The sequence below is a fragment of the Esox lucius genome, chromosome 4 (genome assembly GCF_011004845.1).
Source record: "Esox lucius isolate fEsoLuc1 chromosome 4, fEsoLuc1.pri, whole genome shotgun sequence".
NCBI classification, from domain to species: domain Eukaryota; kingdom Metazoa; phylum Chordata; class Actinopteri; order Esociformes; family Esocidae; genus Esox; species Esox lucius.
Window position 1 is genome coordinate 22,685,577 of NC_047572.1, and position 20,388 is coordinate 22,705,964.

General features: G+C 42.8%; 1 protein-coding gene and 1 long non-coding RNA gene across 2 annotated transcripts in view; both read right to left on the reverse strand.

The window, feature by feature from the left end:
- The window catches only part of LOC105025841, a 200,583-nt gene that overhangs the window by 2,745 nt on the left and 177,450 nt on the right, over positions 1-20,388 (reverse strand). The gene's annotated exons all lie outside the window — the stretch shown is intronic.
- On the reverse strand, positions 1,498-6,397 carry LOC117594394. Its single transcript, XR_004575686.1, has 3 exons — positions 6,225-6,397; positions 5,540-5,875; positions 1,498-1,842 (listed from the first exon to the last, which is right to left on the reverse strand). It is a non-coding gene; the product is annotated as an uncharacterized LOC117594394 (long non-coding RNA).

Here is a 20,388-nt window from a genome sequence, read left to right on the forward strand (position 1 = left end):
TGCTACTGAATAAATCTTAATATTTACAAAACCAATTGCATCAAAGTTATAGAAAACATTATATTAGTACGTAACTATAGAGACAATGCTTGTATTTTCCTTGTTCTGAATATTGTCTCTCAATCTATCATTAGTTGTTTAAGAGGTTTTCATTTAACAGGTGTTTCTGAGTAGCCCATAGTAAAATATCTAGGCCTACAGAATAATATTTGATCAAGCGATGATCTTGGTACATGCTTCATTACGTTAAATACATTTCTTAACATTTTTCCAAATACGATGATCTCTGGGTATATTCTTACCATAGGAAACTCCTACTAAGATCACAAAAAGTCCAAAAACAGCCTTCATTCTCAGTCCTTCAGCCAAATCTTCAAACAAACTCTTGTTTTCTTTCAGTTCTGAATATACAGGTCAATGTTTAAGGGTATGAACGAAACCAATGCAGAAGTGGTAAGAAAGACAAATATTTCTGCGCCTGTGACAATTAATTTTGAGCTGTATTGACAGATTCTGATAGTGAGGAAAGAGGAAGAGCCTAATCAGGGTTTCACTTCCTCTTCCTATCAGCAGCTATGCTGGCTACATGGCTCATGTCATATTAGACAAGAAATGTAATAAACAAGTGATGATTGTTTTGCGTGTGAAGATGTGAAAAGGACAGCTGTTCTGTCATGACCCTGAACAGCCTTTACACACTGCTGGCCATGACTGACATTGGCTCACTACTCTTAATAAGTATAAACATCCGTTATAGAGTGTGAAAATGGGAACTAGAAAAAAATGGTTGTTGCTATTCAGCACATTGTGAGCAGTTTGTAATTCAATGTCTAAGTAAGTAATATGAGTAGTGGGAGGGGGAGTGGCCAGTGAAGGAGTTAATATGAGTAGTGGGAGGGGGAGTGGCCAGTGAAGGAGTTAATATGTGTATAGAGAGTGGGGGACTGGCCAGTGAAGGAGTTAATATGTGTAGTGGGAGGGGGAGTGGCCAGTGAAAAAGTACAAAAAACCCTGTCGTACCAAAATTCTTTGATTACTCAGAGTGCGGTCATATGTATGTGGCCTTATTTCCATTGTCCCATGCACATGTAAAAATTACAAAGACCTTGATGGAACTTTGGACTCAAGACCCATTGTTTTCTTTGACAGGTTGCAGCTGATGGCTTGATGAATTACATTTAGTCTAGTGGGACTATGTAATGTTCTGGATTGCAAAGGTGTGTTCACCCAAGTTTGTTTCTTCGATGCAGAATAAGATGTGATTTTTTGAAAGATTCTATAGGAACCAGAGAAGGCACCATTCTACCATTGAGTATGATAGTTAGTGTTGTGTTTTATTGGGTCCACTTGGTTCTGGATCACTTCTACAGTTACTACCTATTAATACAGTGTTATAACATATTGTATAACGTGATGTATGTTCAGGGAGATTAAAAGGGAAAACATCAGTAAATCAACAGAAACACAATTACAGATGTAGACAGTCTGGTTGTTTGGTTCTTTATTTTGGTAAACAATGAACATAAACATAAACTGTGAATGTGAAGAAATATTCACAACATTAAAGAAATGTTGAATACAAGAAAGATGGAATATGTAGAGAAAAACTGACAAATGTAGCAACTCCAGTCTGTACTGAAGAACCTCCCATTCACTGGCCAGGCTTTATTCCAGCATAAATAGTATTTTCCTGCCCAGTAGGTCTGTCTCTCATTGTGTTTGATCTGGAACCCTCCAACACTACAACCTGTCCATACTCCACCTCCTCCTGAACCTTCCTCACTTTCCTCTTCTTCACAACAGTGATGTCAGCATATTCCAGTTCTTGGCTTCCATTAGCATCTGTGGAGAGACGTGACAATGGGGAAAATATGGGTTTCTACACAGATCATTTGTTGTCGTTAACGTTTCAGGTATGTTAGTTGCCTACATACAGTAGGCATGATGGTTGACTGGCCAGTTGAGTGTGGGTTACCTGTGTTACAGTAGGTCAACAAGTAAAGAAGATCACTAGTAGATTTCAACTGTAGAAATATTAACAAACCAATTAATAAAATTATATATAATGAGAAAACTATATTTTTAATGCTGTTAAACTAATGTTCACATATGTTAAATATTCTAATACTGTTCAATGCAATGCAAAACTGTTGAACCTCGCTCCTGACTCCTCAGCCTCTCCACTCTTCTCTTCTACTCCTCGCTCCTGTCTCCACCCTTCCTCATGCTCCTCCCTCTTGACCCCTTAGCCCCTCCCTACCTCCCCTGTTGAACTATATATTTGTCCATTTAATATTTTCTACAAAAACTGTAAAATATTGTCCATGGCTCTGCCAATGCTTTCTTTCAGATGTAATTCAGCACTATAGTCTCTTCAGTTTTACTAACTTGTTAATCGGTTCATCAAGTCTATCTTCTATGAACATTTAGCAAAGCACCCAGGGCACAAAGCCGCAAGACACTGTATCCAGATGTACTTCGTTTTTCATGTGCGTGCAGGATCATGCATTTTGCTTTAATAATGTGGGGCCAGGGTTTTCCAAGGCCAAACCTGATCTCAGGGGGTGCCTTGGACACTGCTTTGCACTTCAAAGAAGGTGGGGTGGCACTGGGTCTTTTGGTCTCTTTTGTGTGTCTGGATGGAACCTGCATTTTTTAATGTACGAGCTACAGTTGCCTTAAAATGCAGAATATATTGAGCTCTACAAAAATTAAAAGACGCTGTTACTCACATGATGGAACTAATCTGCACAAAATATTGTATTGTCACTACATAAACAGCAAGTTTTACATTCTAATATCATAAATCAATTGATTTACATCCAAAACAGTTACTGAAGATGAAGTACAACGAAGTCGCAGTAATAGGGAATTTTAGTTGAAATATAGGCAGCAATGCATGATGTCCAATTTAGTGGACAGATGATAAATCCTAATTTCCTCCCAAAATAAAATTAATACTTCAGAATTTTAACAATTATATTACTCCTTAGTCTTTACTTGATGTTACCACATTGTATTTGCCTGCAAGGGCCTCCTATTATAGAAGGAATGGCAAGATATTCCTGAACTGCTCTGCATTTCCGGCCATCCTTCGGCCATCTTGATTTTCACAAATTAATGTTGCACTTACAAAAGTTTGCCACAAGGTGGCATCCACTGTGGTGGGGGATGTGGAATTACACCATCAAAACCCATGCATATACAAGTAAACGGCTTTTGAATAACTGTCCACTGTAGTGACCACTAAGCGTGAAAAGGATAGAATTAAACATCAAATTATGTTTCATTCTAAAGACTGGGGACTTTAGTTTAGGATACGTTGCTAAAATTGGGGAGACAGAAATAGTAACAATACAAAGGTATGCATGTAAGATAGAATATCTTCGGGCAGACTTTGGTATAGTAAAATAAATGACTACAGACTTGAAAATACATGACACCAGACTATCATAGCTGATGATAGCAGAGATGTAGAAAATCTGGTAAACTAAGGTTTAGCAATGAAGAAAAGAGTTAGAAATGAGTTACATTCATCTCACCACTTCCACATTCAGTTGGTTAATCTGTAGCTCCAAAATAGCCCAGGTAAGATATACAATACAGGTCTACACTAAGGAAAGTAGAAAACCCAACAAAACAACACTGAAGCATTAGTTAACTGAGATGACTGAACATTGTGGACATCCGTGTCCTATGGATCCACTTACAGTGGGGCAAAAAAGTATTTAGTCAGCCACCAATTGTGCAAGTTGTCTCATTTAAATAGATGAGAGAGGCCTGTAATTTGATCATAGTTACACTTCAACTATGAAAGACAAAATGAGAAAACAAAATCCAGAAAATCACATTATAGGATTTTTAATGAATTTATTGGTAAATTATGGTGGAAAATAAGAATTTGGTCAATAACAAAAGTTCTTCTGAATACTTTGTTATATACCCCTTGTTGGCAATGACAGAGGTCAAACGTTTTCTGTAAGTCTTCACAAGATTTTCACACACTGTTGCTGGTATTTTGGCCCATTCCTCCATGAAGATCTCCTATAGAGCAGTGATGTTTTGGGGCTGTCGCTGGGCAACACAAAATTTCAGCCACTCCTTCGTTGCCCGGGTGGTGTATTTGGGATCATCGTCATGCTGAAAGACCCAGCCACACTTCATCTTCAATGCCCTTGCTGATGGAAGGAGGTTTTCACTCAAAATCTCACGATACATGGCCCCATTCATTCTTTCCTTTCCACAGATCAGTCATCCTGGTCCCTTTGCAGAAAAACAGCCCAAAGCATGATGTTTCCACCCTCATGCTTCACAGTAGGTATGGTGTTCTTTGGATGCAACTCAGCATTCTTTCACCTCCAAACAGGACGATTTGAGTTTTTAGCAAAAAGTTATATTTTGGTTTCATCTGACAATATGACATTCTCCCAATCCTCTTTTGGATCATCCAAATGCTCTCTAGCAAACCTCAGACGGGCCTGGACATGTACTGACTTAAGCAGGGGGACACGTCTGGCACTGCAGGATTTGAGTCCCTGGCGGCGTAGTGTGTTATTGATGGTTACCTTTGTTACTTTGGTCCCAGCTCTATTCAGGTCATTCACTAGGTCCCCCCGTGTGGTTCTGGGATTTTTGCTCACCGTTCTTGTGATCATTTTGACCCCATGGGGTGAGATCTTGCGTGGAGCCCCAGGTAGAGGGAGATTATCTGTGGTCTTGTATGTCTTCCACTTTCTTATAATGGCTCCCACAGTTGATTTCTTCACACCAAGCTGCTTACCTATTGTAGATTCAGTCTTCCCAGCCTGGTGCAGGTCTACAATTTTGTTTCTGGTGTCCTTTGACAGCTCTTTGATCTCAGCCATAGTGGAGTTTGAAGTGTGACTGTTTGAGGTTGTGGACAGGTGTCTTTTATACTGATCACAAGTTCAAACAGGTGCCATTAAAACAGGTAACGAGTGGAGGACAGAGGAGCCTCTTAAAGAAGTTACAGGTCTGTGAGAGCCAGAAATCTTGCTTGTTTGTAGGTGACCAAATACTTATTTACCAATAAATTCATTTAAAAAAATCAGGATTTATTTTGTCTCTCACAGTTGAAGTGTACCTATGATGAAAATTACAGGCCTCTCTCATCTTTTTAAGTGGGAGAACTTGAACAATTGGTGGCTGACTAAATACTTTTTTGCCCCACTGTAGGTTTGTTAGAGGTGTTGGATTTTCACCCATCTGACCTGTTGTCTGGGGTCGTGTCCTCCTCCAGTGGATCCAGAAAACTGACACTATCACAACAAGGACCAGGACTACAGCTACTAGAGACCATGTGACCACATCTTTGTCTACTTCAGTGTGACAAGAATGAAGAGGACTTAAAATAAGCAATGTCAGCACATTATGAGTATAGTAGCAAAGTCTTACACTAGAAAATGTACAGGAATAAATCCACAAATATAACACATAAATACATTAGAGCATCAAACCATCTTTGGCAACATTTTAGATTATTTAGCTAATTAAAATGTTTTTACAGTTGGATATTTACCTTCAATGGACAGTTGAAATCTTAGGCAGGTGAGGGATGTTCCAAATTAATTAAATGTTTCTGAGGAATATTCACCAGCATCACTCCTTTGTATATTTGTTATCTTCAATGTCCCATTGTTGATAAAGAATTCTGATCTAGCATTGATAGATCCATTCATGACGTTTACATTGTTTTTTCTTTTGAAAAGTTCTATAGATTTACCAGAGGGATCTTTTTTTAAATAGATTTCAGTATATTCGATGTTATCAGTGACCAGACGGAGATAGACAGTTCCACCCAGAGCTCCATAACAGTGAACTCCAACCTCTGTAACATCGCAATGGTTCTCCAATCCTAAGTATAGAGTGAAAAACACATTTGTGAAAATGATACTTGCTGTAACTACTTCTTCAAAACTCATTCAAATGTATTTTGTGAATATATAATTGACAAAACTGTCCATAAAACATTTTCACCAGATTTCACACTAAATACTGTCTTTCTAAATTTGAAATGTCTATGGTATGTTACTTAGTTTCATATTTGAGTGACATTGATTTCTCACTGGAACCCCAGAAGTTATTCATGCTATTGTAATTATTTAGTTATAAACCATTTGTGTGTATTTGAATTGCTGTTAGAATGTGCGTGACCTGCTTAGACAAACAAGTGACAGCATAGAAAAAGAGCAGTTGCCTCTTACCATTAGCCAGTGCTGATAATGTCATAAATCCAAACACCAAAAGCATGATGTCTTCAAATTAGCCAGCCACTGTCTTAGCAACTATAGATTCACCAGAAGTCCTAAACTCAAAATTATAAACAGAATTCCCCACATAGTGTGACTAGGAATTTAGAGCAAAACACTCAAGAGATTGTGTCATATTAGGGGTGTTAGGGGAAGTTGATGAACACACATTGAGCTGCGCACTTCTTCATTTTTAAAACCAATAGAAAAAAATACACTCACCTAAAGGATTATTAGGAACATCATACTAATACTGTGTTTGACCCCCTTTCACCTTCAGAACTGCCTTAATTCTACGTGGCATTGATTCAACAAGGTGCTGAAAGCATTCTTTAGAAATGTTGGCCCATATTGACAGGATAGCATCTTTCAGTTGATGGAGATTTGTGGGATGCACATCCAGGGCACGAAGCTCCCGTTCCACCACATCCCAAATATGCTCTATTGGGTTGAGATCTGGTGATTGTGGGGGCCATTTTAGTACAGTGAACTCATTGTCATGTTCAAGAAACCAATTTGAATTGATTCAAGCTTTGTGACATGGTGCATTATCCTGCTGGAAGTAGCCATCAGAGGATGGGTACATGGTGGTCATAAAGGGATGGACATGGTCAGAAACAATGCTCAGGTAGGCCGTGGCATTTAAACAATGCCCAATTGACACTAAGGGGCCTAAAGTGTGCCAAGAAAACATCCCCCACACCATTACACCACCACCACCAGCCTGCACAGTGGTAACAAGGCATGATGGATACATGTTCTCATTCTGTTTACGCCAAATTCTGACTCTACCATCTGAATGTCTCAACAGAAATCGAGACTCATCAGACCAGGCAACATTCTTCCAGTCTTCAACTGTCCAATTTTGGTGAGCTCGTGCAAATTGTAGCCTCTTATTTCTATTTGTAGTGGAGATGAGTGGTACCCGGTGGGGTCTTCTGCTGTTGTAGCCCATCCGCCTCAAGGTTGTGCGTGTTGTGGCTTCACAAATGCTTTGCTGCATACCTCGGTTGTAACGAGTGGTTATTTCAGTCAAAGTTGCTCTTCTATCAGCTTGAATCAGTCGGCCCATTCTCCTCTGACCTCTAGCATCAACAAGGCTTTTTCGCCCACAGGACTGCCGCATACTGGATGTTTTTCCCTTTTCACGCCATTCTTTGTAAACCTTAGAAATGGTTGTGCATGAAAATCGCAGTAACTGAGCAGATTGTGAAATACTCAGACCGGCCCGTCTGGCACCAGCAACCATGCCACGCTCAAAATTGCTTAAATCACCTTTCTTTCCCATTCTGACATTCAGTTTGGAGTTCAGGAGATTGTCTTGACCAGGACCACACCCCTAAATGCATTGAAGCAACTGGCATGTGATTGGTTGATTAGATAATTGCATTAATGAGAGATTGAACAGGTGTTCCTAATAATCCTTTAGGTGAGTGTATAATATACAGTATCTCATAAAAGTGAGTACACCCCTCACAGTTTTGTTAATATTTTAATATATCTTTTCATGAGACAACACTGAAGAAATGACACTTTGCCACAATGTAAAGTATTGAGTGTACAGCTTGTATAACATTGTACATTTGCTGTCCCCTCAAAAAAACACAACACACGGCCATCAATTGTCAAAACCGCTGGCAACAAATGTGAGTTCACCCCTAAGTGAAAATGTCCAAATTGGGCCAGTGTCAATATTATCGGTGGTCACCATCATTTTCCAGCACTCTTAACCCTCTTGGGCATGGAGTTTACCAGAGCTTCACTGGTTGCCACTGGAGTCCTCTTCCACTCCTCCATGACAACATCACAGAGCTGCTGGATGTTAGAGACCTTGCGCTCCTTTTGAGGATGCCCCACAGCTGCTCAATAGGGTTTAGGTCTGGAGACATGCTTGGCCAGTCCATCACCTTTACCCTCAGCTTCTTTAGCAAGGCAGTAGTCGTCTTGGAGGTGTGTTTGGGGTCGTTATCATGTTGGAATACTGCCCTGCGGGAGGGGATCATGCTCTGCTTCAGTATGTCACAGTACATGTTGGCATTCATGGTTCCCTCAATGAACTGCAGCTCCCCTGTGCCGGCAGCACTCATGCAGCCCCAGACCATGACACTCCCACCACCATGCTTGAATGTAGGCAAGACAAACTTGTCTTTGTACTCCTAACCTGGTAGCCGCCACACACCCTTGATACCATCTGAACCAAATACGTTTATCTTGGTCTCATCAGACCATAGGACATGGTTCCAGTAATCCATGTCTTTAGTCTGCTTGTCTTCAGCAAACTGTTTACGTGCTTTCTTGTGCAACATCTTTAGAAGAGGCTTCCTTCTGGAACGACAACCATGCAGACCAATTTGATGCAGTGTGCGGACCCCCCACGCCTTCAACCTCTGCAGCAATGCTGGCGGCACTCATACGTCTATTTCCCAAAGACAACCTCTGGATATGACGCTGAGCACATGCACTCAACTTCTTTGGTCAACCATGGCGAGGCCTGTTCTGAGTGGAACCTGTCCTGTTAAACCGCTATATGGCCACCATGCTGCTGCTCAGTTTCAGGGTCTTGGCATTCTTCTTATAGCCTAGGCCATCTTTATGTAGAGCAACAATAATTTTTCTCAGATCCTCAGAGAGTTCTTAGCCATGAGGTGCCATGTTGAACTTCCAGTGACCAGTATGATGCGTAATGGCGTCTAGCTACATATTACTGCCTAATAAGCTTTTAAAATGGCCAGTGGCAAAAATCATGCAGGTCATAGATACTACTTGTGGTTGAGGTAAACTCAACAAGAAATGTTACTCAGTTAAACATGATTGTTAATGGTGTCTAACGAAATATTCAAACTTGGCATGATGTTAATGCACGTGGGTGACCTGTGTTTGAATGCCGAGAGGGCAGCCACTAGCTCTAGGGACGTGCTACCCTTGAGACGTCCCTAGAGCTAGTTTCCGTGTCCAGGGATAGGGTTGTCTAGGCCCCTGCCTTCGACTGCCGCCCGATCCTCTCCGCACCGGCCCCTTATGGTCCCTCCTGCGGGTGGTGAGCCCACGGGAAGGCGGCTCCACGTCACTCCTTCGGGCTGAGCCCAGCCAGGCCCCATGGGGAAATGCCCGGCCACCAGGCGCTCGCGTACGAGCCCCAACCCCGGGCCTGGCTCCAGGGTGGGGCCCCGGCTGCGCCATACCGGGCGACGTCACGGACCTCAACATTTTTCTCATCATTAAGGGGGTTTTGAACTGCTCTTAGTCTGACCCGTCGCCTAGGACCTGTTTGCCTTGGGAGACCCTACCAGGGGCATATAGCCCCAGACAACATAGCTCCTAGGGTCTCTCGGGTACTCAAACCCCTCCACCACGTTAAGGTGGCAGTTCATGGAGTGGGACCCTACTCCCCCAGAAAAATAATATAGCAGTGTAAGACCTTGGGGCTGAAAAAGGGGGGTCCGGTGACACTGTGGCTGGGGGAGGCCCCGTTCAGGGCTCAACAGGGAGGAAATAAATCCACCCACATTGGCAACCATCAACCAAAGGAACACCCACCAACCGCAACCACCCCGAATGAGGGCCAAGTATTGCCAGCAGACTACAGCCCAAGAGAGACAACAATAAGCCAGTGACTCCACCCCCGAATGGCATTGGAGGGAGGGCATCTCAGTGGCAATGAAAGCCCACCTGGCAAGACAGCAAGGGTGGACAGTTTCAAGCCTTTCTGGTCACCTTCATACCCCTGGGCCAGGCTACACTCAATCATAGACCATGCTGTAGAGATGAGTCTTTAGTAGACACTTGAAAGTTTGCACTGAGTTTGCATTTCTAACCTTAATTGGCAAATAATTCCACAGTAGTGGAGCTCTATGATACAAGGCCCTGGCTCCGGCTGTTTGTTTAGAAATTCTAGGTACAATTAAAAGGCCTGCATCTTGCGATCATAGGTTACGTGTAGGTATGTATGGCTGGATCATTTCAGCGAGGTAAGTAGGAGCAAGTCCATGTATTGATTTATAGGTTAACAACAAAAACTTAATATCAGCCCTAACCCTAACAGGCAGCTAGTGTAAAGAGGCTAGTACAGGGGTAATGTGTTAAAAAAAAAAAAAAATTCTAGTTGAGTTTATTTATTTGTCAGGTTAACCGAAAAGAAGAGCATCGCCGTAATCTAGTCTAGAAGTTATAAAGCATGGATAAATTTTTCTGCATCAGTTTTTGATAGAAAGTTTCTGATTTTTGCAATGTTTCGAAGATGAAAATCAGCAACATATTTTATATGTTCATCAAAGGAGAGGTCAGGGTCAGGTGGAAAAGAGCAGTGGTGTTACCGTTTTTGAAACCAGGTAAGGACCCTATGAAGGCGGCGAGTTATAGGCCCATAGCATTGACGTCCAACCGGGGTAAACTGATGGAGAAGATGGTGGTGGCTAGCCTGGAGTTTGATCTGAAGAAGAGGGGTTTGGTGAGTGATGCACAGTGTGGGTTCAGGAGGGGTAGGTTGACTGCAGATGCTTTGGTCACGGTTAGCACTGAGATAGCAAAAGCACTGACGTTGAAGGAAGTGATGTGTGTGGCGTATTTTGATGTGGAGAAGGCACATGACACAATGTGGAGAGATGGGCTGTTGATTAAGTAGGCTGTATAACTGGATTTTGAGTTTTTTGTTTAGAAGGGTGTTCCGGGTGAAGGTGGGGAGGTCCTTCCAAGGAGTTTGAGGTTGCTAATGGTACGCCGCAGGGGAGTATGGTCAGCCCAGTGTTGTTTGTGGTGATGATCAATGACATGTTTGGGGCAGTGGGTCCAGTAATGGGGGTGGCTTTGTATGCAGATGATGGGGCAATGTGGAAAAGAGGAAGGAATGTGGACTGGGTGATGAAGAAAATCAGGAAGCAGTTATAGGTGTGGAGGTGTGGTCATTGACTTGGGTACTGAATGTCATTGGCCAAGTCATGTTTTATGTTGTGTTCTAGGAGAAAGGTTGAAGGGGTGAGATAGTGCCTATATGGGCAGGAATTGGTGCGGGTTTCAAAATTCAAGTACCTAGGGATGTGGTTTGATGAGAAGTTGACTTGGAGGACCCACATGCAATATATTGCTGTGAGATGTTGAAGGGCTATGAACCTTATGCAGCCAGTGGTAGGGTATGATTGGGGAGCGGATAGACGTACTCTGGTGTGTATGTATCAGACGCTGATTAGGTCAATTTTAGACTATGGGTGTTTTGTGTATGGGTATGCAGCTAAATCTGTGTTGAAATGTCTAGATGTGGTCCAGACAACAGCGTTACAGCTGTGTGTTGTAATGTTTAGATGTGGTCCAGACGACCGCGTTACGTCTGTGTGTTGTAATGTTTAGATGTGGTCCAGACGACCACGTTACGGCTGTGTGTTGTAATGTTTAGATGTGGTCCAGACAACAGCGTTACAGCTGTGTGTTGTAATGTTTAGATGTGGTCCAGACGACCGTGTTACGTCTGTGTGTTTTAATGTTTAGATGTGGTCCAGACGACTGCGTTACAGCTGTGTGTTGTAATGTTTAGATGTGGTCCAGACGACTACGTTGCGGCTGTGTGTTGTAATGTTTAGATGTGGTCCAGGCGAAAGCATTACGGCTGTGTGTTGTAATGTTTATATGTGGTCCAGACGACCGCGTTACGGCTGTGTGCTGTAATGTTTAGATGTGGTCCAGGCGACCGCGTTGCGGCTGTGTGCTGTAATGTTTAGATGTGGTCCAGGCGACCGCGTTGCGGCTGTGTGTTGTAATGTTTAGATGTGGTCCAGATGACCGCGTAACGGCTGTGTGTGGTAATGTTTAGATTGCGTCCAGGCGACCTCGTTACGGCTGTTTGTTGTAATGTTTAGATGTGGTCCAGGCGACCTCGTCACGGCTGTGTGTTGTAATGTTTAGATGTGGTCCAGGCGACCGCGTTGCGGCTGTGTGTTGTAATGTTTAGATGTGGTCCAGACGATCGCGTTACGGCTGTGTGTGGTAATGTTTAGATGTGGTCCAGGCGACCTCGTTATGGCTGTTTGTTGTAATGTTTAGAAGTGTTCCAGACGACTGCGTTACGGCTGTGTGTTGTAATGTTTAGATGCGGTCCAGACGACCGCGTTATGGCTGTATGCTGTAATGTTTAGATGTGGTCCAGGCGACCGTGTTGAGGCTGTGTGTTGTATTGTTTAGATGTGGTCCAGACGATCGCCTTACGGCTGTGTGTGGTAATGTTTAGATTGTGTCCAGGCGACCTCGTTACGGCTGTTTGTTGTAATATTTAGAAGTGTTCCAGACAGAGATGGGGACAAGTCACACATGGTCAAGTCCAAGCAAGTCTCAAGTCTTAACCATCAAGTCTCGAGTCAAGTCTCAAGTCACTGTTCAGATAAATCAAGCAAGTCAAGTCAAGTCAAGGGTTCACCCTAAGCAAGTCAAGTCGAGTCCTTATAAGTTTCAAGTCAAGTCAAGTCACAGTACTAAAGAGATGAACACACACACACACACTGAGCCGCAAGGCGAAGCTCTCGATTTACCGGTCAATCTACGTTCCTACTCTCACCTATGGTCATGAGCCCGGATACAGGCGGCCGAAATGAGCTTTCTCCGCAGGGTGGCTGGGCAATCCCTTAGAGATAGGGTGAAAAGCTTGGTCACCCGGGAGAAGGCTCAGAGTAGAGCTGCTGCTCCTCCACATGTAGAGGGGTCAGCAGAGGTGGCTTGGGCATCTGTTTCGGATGCCTCCGGAACGCCTTCCTGGGAAGGTGTTCCGGTCCCATGATGATGATGATGAAAAGCAGAACTTAATATTTGGTACAGAAACCTTTGTTTGCAATTACAGAGATCATACGTTTCCTGTAGTTCTTGACCAGGTTTGCATACACTGCAGCACGGGCTGTCAGGGCTGTCGCTGGGCAATATGGACTTTCAGCTCCCTCCAAAGATTTTCTATTGGGTTCAGGTCTGGAGACTTCTTACGGAGCCACTCCTTAGTTGCCCTGGCTGTGTGTTTTGGGTCATTGTCATGCTGGAAGACCAAGCCACAACCCATCTTCAATGCTCTTACTGATGGAAGGAGGTTGTTGGTCAAGATCTCGCCATACATAGCTCCATCCATCCTCCCCTCAATACGGTTCAGTCGTCCTGTCCCCTTTGCAGAAAAGCATCCCCAAAGAATGATGTTTCCACCTCCATGCTTCATGGTTGGGATGGTGTTCTTGGGGTTGTACTCATCTGTCTTCTTCCTCCAAACATGGCAAGTGGAGTTTAAACCATAAAGCTCTATTTTTGTCTCATCAGACCACATGACCTTCTCCCATTCCTGGATCATCCAGAAGGTCATTGGCAAACATCAGACGGGCCTGGACATGCGCTGGCTTGAGCAGGGGGACCTTGCGTGCGCTGCAGGATTTTAATCCATGACGGCATATCTCATCTCATCTTATCTTCATCCGCTTATCCGGTATCCGCTATCACGCCTCTCCAGGTGTCTCCATCATTGCCAATGTATGCGTTGAAGTCCCCCAGCAGAATTATAGAGTCCCCTACTGGAGCCCCATACAGGACTCCATTCAGGGTCTCCAAGAAGGCCAACTACTCCGAACTGCTGTTCTGAGCATATGCACAAACAACAGTCAGAGACCCCCCCCTACAACCCGTAGGCGTAGGGAGGCGACCCTCTCATCCACTGGGGTAAACTCCAACATAGCGGCACTCAGCCAGGGGCTTTTGAGTATCCCTACCCTCGCCCAGCGCCTCACATCCTGTGCAACTCCAGAGAAGAATAAAGTCTATCCCCTATCCAGGAGTACGGTTACAGAACCGAGACTGTGTGTGGATGTAAGCCCCACCAGATATAACTGACAGCGCTCCACCTCCCTCACATGTTCCGTCTCCTTCCCCCACAGAGAGGTGATGTTCCATGTCCGTCGAGGCCTGTGGCCTTCACTGCAAACCATATGGCAGCGCACCCGACCCCAGTGGTTCGTCCCATGAGTGGTGGCCCATAGGATGGAGAGGGGGGTGCCACGTTGCTTTTTCGGGCTATGCCCGACCGGTCTCCGTGGCAAACACGGCCACCAGGCGCGTGCCGGTGAGCCCTCCCTCTGAGCCTGACTTCAAACGGGGGCACCCGGCTTTCTCCGGGCAGGGTAACTCCTCCTCTTCCTCATTTTTACAAAGGGTTATTTTGAACCATTCTTAGTCTGGCTCCTCCCCTGAGACCACTTTGCCATGGGAAACCCTACCAGGAACACTAAGGCCCGGACAACACAGCCCTCAGGTTCATAGGAACACAGAAACCTCTCCACCACAATAAGGTGATGGCTCCCGGAGAGGGGGCATAGTGCCATGACGGCATAGTGTGTTACTAATGGTTTTCTTTGAGACTGTGGTCCTAGCTCTCTTCAGGTCATTGACCAGGTCCTGCCTTGTAGTTCAGGGCTGATCCCTCAACTTCCTCATGATCATTGATGCCCCACGCGGTGAGATCTTGCATGGAGCCCAATTGCACCAACTGTTGCTGCCTTCTCACCAAGCTGATTGCCTATGGTCCTGTAGCCCATCCCAGCCTTGTGCAGGTCTACAATTTTATCCCTGATGTCCTTACACAGCTCTCTGGTCGTGGCCATTGTGGAGAGTTTGGATTCTGTTTGATTGAGTGTGTGGACAGGTGTATTTTATACAGGTAACGAGTTCAAACAGGTGCAGTTAATACAGGTAATGAGTGGAGAACAGGAGGGCTTCTTAAAGAAAAACTAACAGGTCTGTGAGAGCCAGAATACTTACTGGTTGGTAGGTGATCAAATAATCCTGTTATGCAATAACATGCAAATTAATTATTTAAAAATCCTACAATGTGATTCTCTGGATTTTTGTTTTAGATTCCATCACTCACAGTTGAAGAGTACCTATGATAAAAATTACAGACCTCTACATGCTTTGTAAGTAGGAAAACCTGCAAAATCGGCAGTGTATCTAATACTTGAGATACACTGCTGAGTTCCTTCCCCTCTTTAAACAGCAGGTGGTGATGTTTCCTACTTACTGAACCACAGGTTCATGGTACCACACAAGCTAATTACAAAGCAGAACAAACAACAGTCACAAGATTACCCCTTTCAATTGGACAAACTATTCCTTAAGTTATATTATTTAGTCTCAGGCATAATATATCAAACAACAAACTCAGGGAAAATTAGTTTTAGATGTGCAGGAGGTCGTTTCTGGAACTGGGATCCACTGGTTTTCTAAATGGACTGGAATCACTGTTACACTTATTTTTCTTCTCAACCAATGATTGGTGTGGGAGGTGGGACTTTTCAGGTAGAAGGAGAATTTAGATGGATGATCCTGTAACTTTAGTTCCCTTCAACCAAGGCCATAGCCATGGAGTCAACATTGGGGGGGACCAAATCAGCCAGGGGTCTGGGGTTCCGCCCAAGTAAAACATTCAGAAATGTTAAAAATATTTATAAGACTCTTAATCATCAATATTCACACAATCTGATATCACCGTGCTGGTGTTGTTCCTGCAACATCATAATTAGACTGGTACTCATTTTCTCACTGCTCTCAGCTTTTTTTCTCTGAGGCTGCCCAAAAAACTGATGAATGTCCCTGCCACCCTTCCTTGTGCTCATGATGACACTCATTGTGAATTAAAGTTGAGTAATAAAACTGCTTTCACTTTAATCATACTAACACTAATAACACTATTTATCAGAGTTAGGAAATACAACTATACAGTATACTATACGAATATACAACCAATGAAAACGACTACAGTCTGCATAAACTACACATGAAGCGCAACATAAATTACTGACTCTTTACTCAGAGTTCAGGTGGGCAATTCTGACAAATCTAACAAAATCCTTTGTGTAAGACATTAAAGTTAGTTGAATACGCACATGAGCACCTTTGATGGTCAGAGGATGAATGTGTGACAAATTAGCTTTCCAGGTCACTTGGCTATGATAAATTAACGATGAACGTTAGTCATACAAACATTTCGCATTAAAACTGCTTATATACAACAGTCGATCAATGGCTTCTGCTGGGGTATGGTAAAAGCACCAGGACACTACACGCAGAACTGTAAAAAACTGAAAAACTAGGACCGGTGTAATAATAACGGCAATTTGTTAAGTTTAGTTATGATTATGTTTACATTTGCTAAATATTACTTTGGAAGGTGGTGCATGGTTGCCTGTCGTAGCATGTCACATTTTTCTTTTATTTGTAATTTACAGATACATTTATTTGGGGGGGGGGGGGGGGCATTTTGAGCAATATAGAATATTGGGGTGGATGAGACCCCCTCAATATACACTCACCTAAAGGATAATTAGGAACACCTGTTCAATTTCTCATTAATGCAATTATCTAATCAACCAATCACATGGCAGTTGCTTCAATGCATTTAGGGGTGTGGTCCTGGTCAAGCCAATCTCCTGAACTCCAAACTGAATGTCAGAATGGGAAAGAAAGGTGATTTAAGCAATTTTGAGCGTGGCATGGTTGTTGGTGCCAGACGGGCCGGTCTGAGTATTTCACAATCTGCTCAGTTACTGGGATTTTCACAAACAACCATTTCTAGGGTTTACACAGAATGGTGTGAAAAGGGAAAAACATCCAGTATGCGGCAGTCCTGTGGGCGAAAATGCCTTGTTGATGCTAGAGGTCAGAGGAGAATGGGCCGACTGATTCAAGCTGATAGAAGAGCAACTTTGACTGAAATAACCACTTGTTACAACCGAGGTATGCAGCAAAGCATTTGTGAAGCCACAACACGCACAACTTTGAGGCGGATGGGCTACAACAGCAGATGACCCCACCGGGTACCACTCATCTCCACTACAAAGAGAAAAAAGAGGCTACAATTTGCACGAGCTCACCAAAATTGGACAGTTGAAGACTGGAAGAATGTTGCCTGGTCTGATGAGTCTCGATTTCTGTTGAGACATTCAGATGGTAGAGTCAGAATTTGGCGTAAACAGAATGAGAACATGGATCCATCATGCCTTCTTACCACTGTGCAGGCTGGTGGTGGTGGTGTAATGGTGTGGGGGATGTTTTCTTGGCACACTTTAGGCCCCTTAGTGCCAATTGGGCATCGTTTAAATGCCACGGCCTACCTGAGCATTGTTTCTGACCATGTCCATCCCTTTATGACCACCATGTACCCATCCTCTGATGGCTACTTCCAGCAGGATAATGCACCATGTCACAAAGCTTGAATCATTTCAAATTGGTTTCTTGAACATGACAATGAGTTCACTGTACTGAAATGGCCCCCATAGTCAACAGATCTCAACCCAATAGAGCATCTTTGGGATGTGATGGAACGGGAGCTTCGTGCCCTGGATGTGTATCCCACAAATCTCCATCAACTGCAAGATGCTGTCCTATCAATATGGGCCAACATTTCTAAAGAATGCTTTCAGCACCTTGTTGAATCAATGCCACATAGAATTAAGGCAGTTCTGAAGGCGAAAGGGGGTCAAACACAGTATTAGTATGGTGTTCCTAATAATCCTTTGGGTGAGTGTATATTGTAATTACGGTCTTGCCTTCAACACATATTAAAAAGAGAAAAGGGAATTTTCATTCCATTTTCATTCAACTGACTTAATTAAATATATCTCTGTGTTACTGGATAAGTCACCCTCACTTTGATCCCCTTACAGGACAAAGTTATTCCAAGTGGACTTGAATAAAAGGAATCCTTTTGAGAATGTAACATAGAAACTAATCAAAGTGCCCCCCAGTCCCCCCAATACTATTCCTCCTTTCCCTGATGTAAAATGTCAATATTACACAACCTCATATATTTCTGACACAGTTACCTTCCAAGCAACATAAAGCGGGAATTAATGTTGGTGGACGAAACTTCTGATATCAAAAGATTATGTCTTTGCAACTGAAGCAAATCTGTTGATTTTGATTTAAAAAAAGCTGGCCAAAGGGTTCAGCCTAACTTGAGCCGCTACACTGTAGCAAGCATCATAAGGACATTTCGAAATGAGAATCGGTTAGTACAGTCACTTTGCATTAAGTTTTGTAGCACTGCCATACTCTCATGAGAAACACAACAATACCATACATGAAAATTGCTAGACGTCCAGATGCTGGGGGCAGAGGAAGAATGTTCACTGCAGAACAAGAGACCAATATGGTGATTGCAAATAATTCCATAAGGCTACGAGAAATACAGTAGCGCATAATTGAGGATGACACCACCTTCCAAAACATACACAATGTGAACATTTATGTATTATGTTTACAGATCACCCACTCTTCACTGTACTCAAACTCCCTGCATACTCTCCATTCTTGAATCCAATTGAAGAGTTCTTCTCTGCCTGGCGCTGGAAGGTCTATGACCGTCATCCCCATCAATGCATAGCCCTTTTACAGGCAGTGGAGGAGGCATGTGGGGATATTGACCAGGCATCATGTCAGGGCTGGATACGGCATTCCAGAAGATATGTTCCCTGGTGCCTTGGACTAGAGGACATTGCATGTGATGTAGACAAAATGTTGTGGCCGGACCCAGAGAGACGACACAATGCAGACTGATTTTGTTGTTTTGAAATTACTATTTTGTCTTTTGACTCTTGTGTTTGTTTTGATGTGTGTAAATAAAAACCAATACTTAAAGTTTGGATCCCTGTATGTTTACAGAACTATGACAAAAGTATGACCTCAAACTGACATAGGCTACATTGTGCACAGCGAAAGCAAAAGCCAGATATGTTTTTCATTCATGCCATCAGTGTGTAGTTGGCCCATTGTGTGCTTATTAATGTGATGGCTTGTGTTAACTGTTTGATACGAAAATACATTTTTTACAAAGTTTTGAAGAGTTAAGCAAGGTTTATTAGCTTTTGCAAGAGAACTACAATGTTTTTTCTGATTTGGTGAAAGGTTTTCTTATTTGTGTGTAGAGTTTTGCAAAAATAGCCAATAGTTGCAAAAAAATTTGCTTAAGCCATCAGAGTATGGAGTGAAAAACACACATTTGGACACAGTGATACTTTCCAAAACTACTTCTTTGAAACTTAACTGAGACCTATTTTGGGATATTTTAATTGACCAAACTTAAAATACATTTCACAAGGTTGTTGTCATTATGTTCAATGAATCTGGAGTTGAAATGCTTCTGATAGCCAACTTAGCTTTATAGCTTCATAGCTAAGTTTCATCATTTGTTTTCTATTTTTTTCCTTGTTACATGCACAACATGATGCTGCTGTAATGATTCAGGAATACACAAAACGTACATGACGTCCACAGAAAAGCATGACAGTACAGAAATAAAATGTGTCCTTTTTTACCATTGGAGAGTGCTGCTAACATTATCAGAAATCCAAAAACCATAACCATGTTGTCTTCACAATAGCCAGCTACTGATATTTTATATCTTAGCAACTTTGGATTCAAGGGATGTGTCATATCAGGGATATGTGCAAAATACACCATCTAATACGTACACATCCCCAGTACAAATACTCCCCAAAATATTGCAAACAACCACCAAAATGATCAGTGGTTACTACCATTGCACATGGCAGGCAGCCGCCTATGGCCCCAGAAGGCCTAGGGTACCATGAAAAGTCTAACCAAAATAATGTTTAAAAAATATAATAATACATGTTTAGTTTTTTCTCAAGATGTGATCATGTTATTCAAAATGATACTAAAATTAAATCACGCCATCTAATACATTATTTATATTTGAGACCAAACACCCCTCTTTTACTCAAATGGTTTGTCACATTTTGTTTCTCACGGCAGCAGCCCGTCAGCCGGCCCATGAGCCTGCTATATCACACAAAAAACACTTGTGAGTAGGACAGAAAAAAAGAAGGAAGGATTAAAATAGCGTGAGTGTCAATAACTGTAGCTTAGTGGCTGCAGCTATTACTGAATATGATGGTTTGACAGTCACCTGTGAAAGTGCTATCCCTGACCTGGACCATCAGGAACAGCCAACAGAGTTTGAGAAGACATTTATTCAATTCCATCTTGTTGTTCTTCTAACATCACTCATTTTGATTACAAAGATGTCAATGTTGATTATGATGGTGATCAGGGCCGTCACCAGGATTCCTGGGCCCCTTGAAGAAAATGTATGTCT